Source organism: Ursus americanus, chromosome 4, assembly GCF_024610735.1.
Source record: "Ursus americanus isolate L20-20 chromosome 4, mUrsAme1.1.p, whole genome shotgun sequence".
Lineage (NCBI taxonomy): Eukaryota > Metazoa > Chordata > Mammalia > Carnivora > Ursidae > Ursus > Ursus americanus.
This window is the reverse complement of record NC_142130.1, coordinates 5,377,321-5,386,578: the sequence shown is the minus strand read 5'-3', so window position 1 is coordinate 5,386,578 and position 9,258 is coordinate 5,377,321. Positions and strand designations below refer to the sequence as shown.

General features: G+C 34.3%; 1 pseudogene; it reads right to left on the bottom strand.

Annotated features, from left to right (window-relative positions):
* Positions 1-5,172: 5,172 nt before the first annotated feature.
* On the bottom strand, positions 5,173-6,094 carry LOC148110181 (olfactory receptor 4L1-like; annotated as a pseudogene).
* Between the last annotated feature and the right edge of the window lie 3,164 nt (positions 6,095-9,258).

Genomic DNA, 9,258 nt, shown 5'->3' with positions numbered 1-9,258 from the left:
AGCACTTTCTCCTTGTTTTCTCTACAGTGTTTTATGTAACAATTGTTTTGGGAAACCTCCTTGTGGTGTTCACAGTGACCTTTGACCCTTACTTACACTCCTCCATGTACTTCTTTTTAGCCAATCTCTCATTTATTGATTTGTGTCTTTCTACCTTAATGGTTCCCAAGATGATATCTGATCTGCACTCAGGGCACAAAACCATATCCTTTCAGGGATGTGTCATCCAGATATTTGTCCTTCATGTCCTGGGTGGATCGGAGATGGTGCTGCTCATTGCCATGGCCCTACATAGGGCTGTTGGACAAATATTAATAATGAAATCATTTATGGAAATAAGAAATCATAAGCAGTTTAGCTGTCCGTCATTTGGTGAATAGGAAGTAAAGTAAGTTTATTCGTACTGTTGAATAATAGCAGTGCTTTGAAGTAATGAGCTCTCTTTATATAAAATTATATGAATTGTATTCAGAGGAAAATAAAATAGAATGGCATTTTTGTAAATTAAAGCACCTAGATTCATAAAATAACAGTTCCTATTTCATAAAGAAATTGACATATTTAAAGGGAAATAAATACATTTAGAATGAAAGAATTGCAGTCAAGAATTAATTTAGAGATGAAAATAAATACACTCTAATTGTACAACAAACTGAAGCATTGTTTTTATCTCAATGCTACAAAATGGTTACAACAGAAAAAGTAGGGGAAAAATGACTGATAAATGTTGTCTGGTGTTCTCAATCTTTTCTTGCCTGCATGATATAAAGAAGCAATTAATTAAGGCCTGTCATGAAGAAGAGGGTCTCTCAAATGTTCAGCTAATAATTTCTCTTAAAAATTACAAAGAAGAATGAGCTTATGTAGCTGACAAGTTATGTCAGCGATGCCTGCAATCTAATCAGTCAGTCGGTCACGCAGTGTTTAGTAAGTAACTGCTTTATGGCAGACAGCCACTAGGGATATTCCAGTGAATAAGATAGACATGGTCCTTGACTTCATGATTTCTTTATGTCCTAATGGGAAATATAGATTGATGCAAGCATTTGATTAAAATATTATGGTCTGACAACCACTACAAAACAGCATGCTAGGCTGCTTTGGAATAATACAACACAGAGTCCTAGTCCAGTTTGGAGGGTTAGGGAAGGCTTCTCTCAGAAGATGCTGCTGAAGCTTTCCCTGAAAAGTGAGCAAGCTTCAGTGTAGAAAAGATGGTGATAGGTGGAGGGGCTTATACTCAACTTTTAAAAATAAGCTGTCATTACTGCATTTTAAACTGTTTTAGACAATAGAAAAAGAGAGAAAGTTGTAGAAAGAACAACTCTAAAACAAACCAAAAGGAAAACAACTAGTAAATTAAACCTGGAAAGATGAAAGGCAAAAGAAAAACCGTATTATTACAAACTGGAGCTTAAACTACAAATTCAAGGAAATGTTGACAATATTAAGTTAATCCGCTAGTATAACAGATTAAATGAAAAAAGATACAATTATCTTAAAGTGTGCATAAACTTTTTATAAATTCAGCAATCACTTACAATTTTAAAAAGATTAGAAATTAATAAAAGAAACATATCTTAATTTTAAATGATATTATTTTAGAAGCAAACACTTATAAATTCAGGGGGGAAAATGCCTTCCCTTCAGCATTGTACTGGTGGTTTTAGCCAAAAGCAATACAACCTACTAAAATATCACTAAATATTATAAAATAAAATGTAACAAAATAAAAAGATATGCTGCATTGATGAATTATTTTATTTACAAATTAATCTGTAAATTCTGATTTCAATTGCTGTTCTAAAATTGTTTTTGTAGAATTTGACAACTTATCTTAAAATCATCTGGAAGAGTTAATTGACAAGAACTGGGATATACTTAAAGTAGAGCATTTGAGACTGCAGATTCACTATGACAAATAACAACTATGTTTAAGATAGTGTAGTGTAAATGACCAATGAAAGTATTGACAGAGGCCAGAAACAGACCCAAGCATATAATGGGGGATTCTTGATATATGGCAAAGGTGACATTTCAATCAGTAGGGAAAAGCTTTTCAGTAGATGGTATTTGGATGGCTGTTTATGTCCATATAAAAATAAATTAGATTCCTATCAGATACCAATACAAAATTTAACTTCCAGTTGGATTAAATAACTAAATGCGATAAAAGAAAAAGTTTAAAATTATAAAAAAGAGAAGACAGAATATTTTGGACAATCAGTTGTAAAGGTGTATTACATAAGAGACAAAATCACAAACCTAAAGGAAAAGATAATTAAATGTAACTATTTTAAATTTTGTGTATTTATAAACAGCACAAAGTTTTATAATCTATAAGAGCAAAGATATTTTCAATTCATATAATAAATATAGTGAAAAGGCAAGCTATAGAATGGAAGAAAATATTTGCAAATCATACATTTGTTAAACAGTTAATATTGAAAAATAAATGAATAAATAAACAAAAAGCAGAATCAGGCCTATAAATACAGAGAACAAACCAATCTTTGCCAGAGGGAAGGATAAATGGAGGTTGGGCAAAGTGGGCAAAGGGGAGTGAGAGATACAGGCCTTCAGTTATGGAATGAATAAGTCACAAGGATGGAAGGTACAGCATAAGGAATATAGTCAATGATATTGTGATAGTACCATATGGTGACAGATGGCAACTATACTTGTGGTGAACATAGCATATATATGTATAGACTTGTTGAATCACTACATTGTATGCCTGACACTAATGTAACATTGTGTGTCAACTATATTCAAATAAATTATAATACAAAGAGTTAATATCCAGAATCTATAAAGAACTTCTACAATTTAACAACAAAAACCAAACAGTTTAATGGGCAAAGGACTTGAATAGACATTTATCCAAGAAAAATACACAAATAGCCCACAAGCATATGAAAAAATGCCCAACATCACTCATTATCAGGGAAATGCAAATCAAAACAACACGTGTTAGGGTGGCCACTATCAAAACAAAAACAAAAACTAAGAATTCAGAAAATAATGGGTGCTGGCAGGGATGTGGAGATGTGGAAGAATTGGAAACTTTTGCTCCGTTAGTAGGAATGTAAATGGTGCAGCTGCTCTGGAAATCTATGGAGGTTCCTCAAAAAATTAAAAACAGAATTCCCATATGCTACACCAATCTGACTTCTGGGTATATCTCTAAAAGAATTGAAAACAGGCTCTTGAAGACATGTTTACACACTTATGTTCATTGCAGCATTATTCACAATAGCTAAGAGGAGGAAGCAAACTAAATGTCCATCAGTGGATGAATGAATAAAGAAAATGTGGTATATACCTAACATGGACTAGTATTCAGCCTTAAAAAAGAAAAAATCCTGTCACAGGCTACTGTATGGTTAAAATTTGAAGACATTATGCTAAGTGAAATAAGCCAGTCACAAAGTGACAAATACTGCATGATTCAGTTATATAAATCTCAAGTAGTCGAAGTCTTAGAAGGTGGAATGGTGATTGCCAGGAGCTAATAAGAGGTGGAAAGGGGAGTTTTTTGTAAATGAGGTTAGAATTTTAGTTTTGCAAGATGAAAAATTCTAGAAATCTGTTGCACAACAAGGTGCACATAGTTAACACTACTGTATACTTAAAAATGTTTAAAATGTTATATGGTTTTAACCACAATAAAAAATGAACCAGAGAAGCATATATTTAAATAGGTAAGTCATTAAAACATTAAACTGAGTAAAAAAATAAATTTTAGAATAATAATATTTATATAGATTCCATTTATATCAAGTTAAAAACATGCAAAATGTTTTTATACACAATATATGAAAAATGAGGGAAATAATTCTTAAAAACAAAGGAATAATAATGGAGTTGACAGTGATGTTCTTTGCTACAATAAAATAACTAGATGTAAATGGTTGCTTGGGAGTCTTTATTATCTCTTATAATACATTTTTGTAGTAAAAGAATCTGAAATAAATGTGGCAAAATGTTAGAAATTTGGTAAAGCTACATGTTATATCAATGTCTACACTTAATTTTATGATTGAATTAATTCATAAGAAATAGATACAAATATATATATGCCCAATGATCCTTAGGGACCCAGTTCCTATCCTCTTCAATGTGTTTTTTAAAATAAAATTTGAGTCTAAAATATGTCATGCACATATGGCTAAGAATACATCTTTAAAGCACCTTTTAGTCTATAATTAGTATATTACACATATAAGAGGCAGTGATGAACAAGTACTGGATAAAAGCCTGCAAAAATGTTCCTGAGTGTGTGGGAGAGAAGAAGGCACATCAAAGAGGCCATACAATGTCTTTTTATTCTAATACCCATGAACCACAGATGAAACATTTTAATTGAATACACTTTATACGAGGTAGGCAGCTTGAATACTTCCTGTTTTGTTGTGATGTGATTGCCTGGAATATGTAGGCGCTTCTTCATTTTCCCTTGTCCATGGGAATCAACATAATAGTAATGCTCTTACTTGATCCTTGAGAGATACATGAGAACAAATACGTATACGAACATGAAGGAAAGAGTGAAGTAGAATGAGCTGAGTGTAGCATATATGTCAGGTGGAATTTCTATTTTTTAAAGAAAGAAATATGTGTTTTTTGTGAGTAAATGATACTTAGATCTATCTACTCACAGAAACTGGCCCATTTGCCTTGTTAAAAGATAATTCTTACATGTATTAGGATCCACAGAACTGTGAGTTTATGTGTGTGTGTTTAGGAGTTTACAAGAGTTCATATAATTATATGCACATTTAGTCAACTAGAGAATTTAGTTGAAAGTTCCCTAATTCTGAATTAAAAATAGATAAATAAATTCCTTTTTGATTCCTCTTTATTTACTGAAATTTAGTCTTGGGCATTTCTTGGTTTCCAACTATAGTTAGTGAGTCAGTTTTTTTTCTATTTACTTCTTTATTACATTAAAAAGTATTAACCCTGACTTAATCGAATTTTAATTAAAATAATTATTCTCCAATAAAACCGAACATGTTATAGAAGTGTAATGATGGAACATTTGACAATTTCAATATGTATTATGAATATTTAAAAAAATCTACAAACAAAATGAATTAATATCAACTTATTCTGAGATGTATTGTACATAGATTTTACACTAAAAAGCTTCATCATTATGATTGTTGCCTAGAAGGTCTGTCTGGATCTGATGTGTTGGGTCCTCAGTCTATTCATGGCTGCTTTCATTTCCTGGTTCCTTAGACTGTAAATAATGGGGTTCAGTAAGGGTGTGATAACGAGTAAAACACAGAAAGAAATTTATCCACTGAAAAGCTACTGAATGGCCAAGCATAAATGAAGATGCATGGTCCAAAGAACAGGGTGACCACACTAATGTGAGCAGACAGTGTGGACAGAGCCTTGGAGAGTCCACCAGAGGATCGACATCGGACACTTACCAGAATGACAGTGTAGGAAATGAGCAAGAGTATGAAGCAGATGAAAGACAGCAGACCACTGTCAGCAGTTACCAGTAACTCCAGAACATAGGTCTCCATGCAGGCAAGTTTTAGAACTAGAGGAAGGTCACAAAAAATATTGTCCACTCTATTGGGGCCACAGAAAGGTAAGGTGATAGTAAAAACCATCTGGCTCATGGGATGCACAAAACTGACAGCCCATGATAGCAGCACAGAGCCCACGAGGACCCGGCGATTCATGATGGATGTGTAATGAAGAGGTTTGCATATTGCAATGTACCAATCAACAGCTATGACTATGAGAAGAGTCATCTCACTGCCACCTAAAAGGTGGAGGAAGAACATCTGAGCCATACAGCCCCACAAAGAAATAGTTTTATTCTCCCTGAGGAAATCTGTGCTATTGTGGAAATCGACATATCCAGGAAGGACAGATTTCCAAGGAGGAAGTACATTGGCGTGGAGTACAGAAGTGAGTCAAAGGTTACGGTGACCATGATGAGAAGGTTTCCTGCCACAGTCACTGCATAGGCCGACAAAAATATGAAAAAAAAGAAAATCTCAAGTTCCTGAGTGTTGGTGAGACCTAACAATACAAACTCAGATGTTGACCTATTCATTATATCCATCTACTCTATGTAGGGGTTTTCAGAAAGGCGTTAAAATGTAGAAAATCTGGAAAAAGTGGTAATTTAACCTGTGATAGTTTTGAAGCTATAGACATATAGAAAGTATTTGATTCCTATAGAAAGAGAAAAAAATGAACATTTCAGAAAAATACATTTAATTTATTAATTCAAGCAACATTCACATTACCAAATTTATTTTCAGCCAGAAAGGCACAAAAGATAAGAAAGTCATTGTAAAAATTTGTAAACACAGTTTGCAGGCATAGAGTGCATCTCCACAGTGATTTGCTGTTTCTGTCATGAGTTTGTGTTTATGAACCATGAGTTCAATAGGCCAATACGTAAAAGAGCCAAATGACCCTTAGTCAAATGATTTAGTTCAAGTGAGTAGTAATATAGTTGTGTAACTCTGTGGTGCTGGTGACTCGTATTTGATTTTTGCCTCTTTCGCTCTCCCTAATTTAAAATACTCAGGTGCACGGAAGTTGTTATATTTTTCAGCAAATTGCTTTAGCGTAATTTCCCTATCAGCTATACTGTATTATCACCCCTCTCTCTCTCCTTTTAAAGATTTTATTATCTATTATTTATTTGTCAGAGGGAAAGAGAGAGAGAGACAGAGAGAGAAAGAGCGAGCACAGACACAGGCTCCCTGCTCAGCAAGGAGCCTGATGCAGGACTCGATCCCAGAACCCGGGGATCATGAACTGAGCCCAAGGCAGAAGTTAACCAACTGAGCCACCCAGGCGTCCCTCCCCTCTCTTTTATCCTAAAGAGGTGTACCAATGATTTCACTTATTCCTTATTATAATAAATTATAATAAAACAACCTTCCTAGGAAGTTTCCAGACAAGACCATAAATGTTTCTCAGTGTCCAGGTTTCTTTCTTTACTTCTTTCTCTCTCTTTCTCTCTCCCTCCCATCTTTCCTTCCTCACTCCTTCTCTTCCTTCTTTTATACTTTCTTCCTTCCTTATTTCTTTTATTCTTCTTTCTTCATTCCTCCCCTCATCTCCTTGTCCTCTTCCTCCTTCTTCTGAATAGTGCTGTGTATCTCATACTTTGATTTCTGAACAAAACTCGTGACCTCCACTGTTGAGCCTTTTTGCCTGTTTTCCTGAATCTATTGTTGCCGGGTTCTTGACTAGAATTTTCTTTCTTGTTCCTTTACATTGTGTATATAGATGGTCTCTGAACAACCAACAAACATTTGACTAATAGTTTTTATGTTTCCTTGGCTCCTAAATGCTTATCATCTTTGTACCCAGTGCTTTCCTCTGACACAGTATCACACTTGCGTGCAGACTGACTCAACTCTTATTTTGGCTCATACAGCCTTGACACTTGTACTCTGTATGTGTTTCCACATTGACCTGATATTGTTGGCTAACTTTTATCTACTTTTCATTATGATTTAGATCTTTTGGTCCTAGGTTTTCTGTTTTGTTTTGTTTTGTTTTTGTTTTTGTTTTTTCCTTTCTTTCCTTCCTTTAAAAAAAAAAAAAAACACTGTTAGTGAGTACACCAAACACACAGATCCAGACTCATACGTATGCAGTCATAGAAGCACATACTTAAACCATGTTCTAGTCCTGAAGCACCAAAACAGAGTGTGGAAAATCTGCTCTGAATTTCCATTTTTTTGGCTTAATAGTTAATGAAGTATTCAGAGGTTATTGTTTAGCTTAACTATCAGAATTTTAAAAAAACTGAATCAAGAATGAAGATTTAAATTCTAGTCCTGGCCTCAGCATTTACTAAGGAAATGTACTCGTAGCTTTTGAACATTGATTTACTTTTCCATAAAAATGAAATGATACCTACACTACTACCTCACATATTGTTATGAGACCCCAGGGTAACATATACGGAATATATTTGTGTGTTTCATTGACTACATATAGCTCTTATGTATGTGCATTCACATAATTCTATCTTTAGCATTTTCTCATTTTCTGATGATGTAAGGATACTCAAATCAGTAAGAACCAGAGAAGAATTTTACTATGGAAGACTTGCTAAACAAGACAGTGTTAATGAAAGCATTTTTCTCTATGAAATATAAATTGTATAATTACCTAGTTGTCTTCATTATTAAGATTTAATATTATCAATGGTATATATTTCATGCAGTAATTGAGTCTACATACTGGTTATGCATAGCTTTGAACTATGCAGCCCTCAGTCTCAAAATACTAACAAGAGAGAATCTTGAGAATTATAAAAGTAATTTTTTAGTTTAATTTGTAAAATTGGAAAATTAAAAGCAAAATTTATATTTATTAATTTAACCTTTTTTGAAAATTTATAAGCCCCTTCATAAAATATTTTTTAATAATTTTTTATTATATTATGTTAGTCACCATACAGTACATCCCCGGTTTCTGATGCAAGGCTCGATGATTCATTAGTTGCGTATAACACCCAGTGCACCATGCAATATGTGCGCTCCTTACTACCCATCACCGGTCTATCCCATTCCCCCACCCCCCTCCCCTCTGAGGCCCTCAGTTTGTTTCTCAGAGTCCATAGTCTCTCATGTTTCATGCCTCCGTCTGATTATCCCCCCTTTCTTTATCCCTTTCTTCCCCTACTGATCATCCTAGTTCTTATGTTCCATAGATGAGAGAAATCATATGATAGTTGTCTTTCTCTGCTTGACTTATTTCACTTAGCATTATCTCCTCCAGTGCCGTCCATGTTGCAGCAAATGTTGAGAACTCGTTCTTTCTGAAAGCTGAGTAATATTCCATTGTATATATGGACCACAACTTCTTAATCCAGTCATCTGTTGAAGGGCATCTCGGTCCCTTCCACGATTTAGCTATTGTGGACATTGCTGCTATGAACATTGGGGTGCATATGGCCCTTCTCTTTACTACGTCTGTATCTTTGGGGTAAACACCCAGGAGTGCAATGGCTGGATCATAGGGTAGCTCAATTTTTAACTTTTTAAGGGACCTCCACACTGTTTTCCAGAGTGGCTGTACCAACTTGCATTCCCACCAACAATGTAGGAAGGATCCCCTTTCTCCATATCCTCTCCAACAATTGTTGTTTCTTGCCTTGTCTATTTTTGCCATTTTAATTGGCGTAAGGTGGTATCTCAGTGTGGTTTTGATTTGAATTTCATTGATGGCTAATGATTTTGAACATTTTTTCAT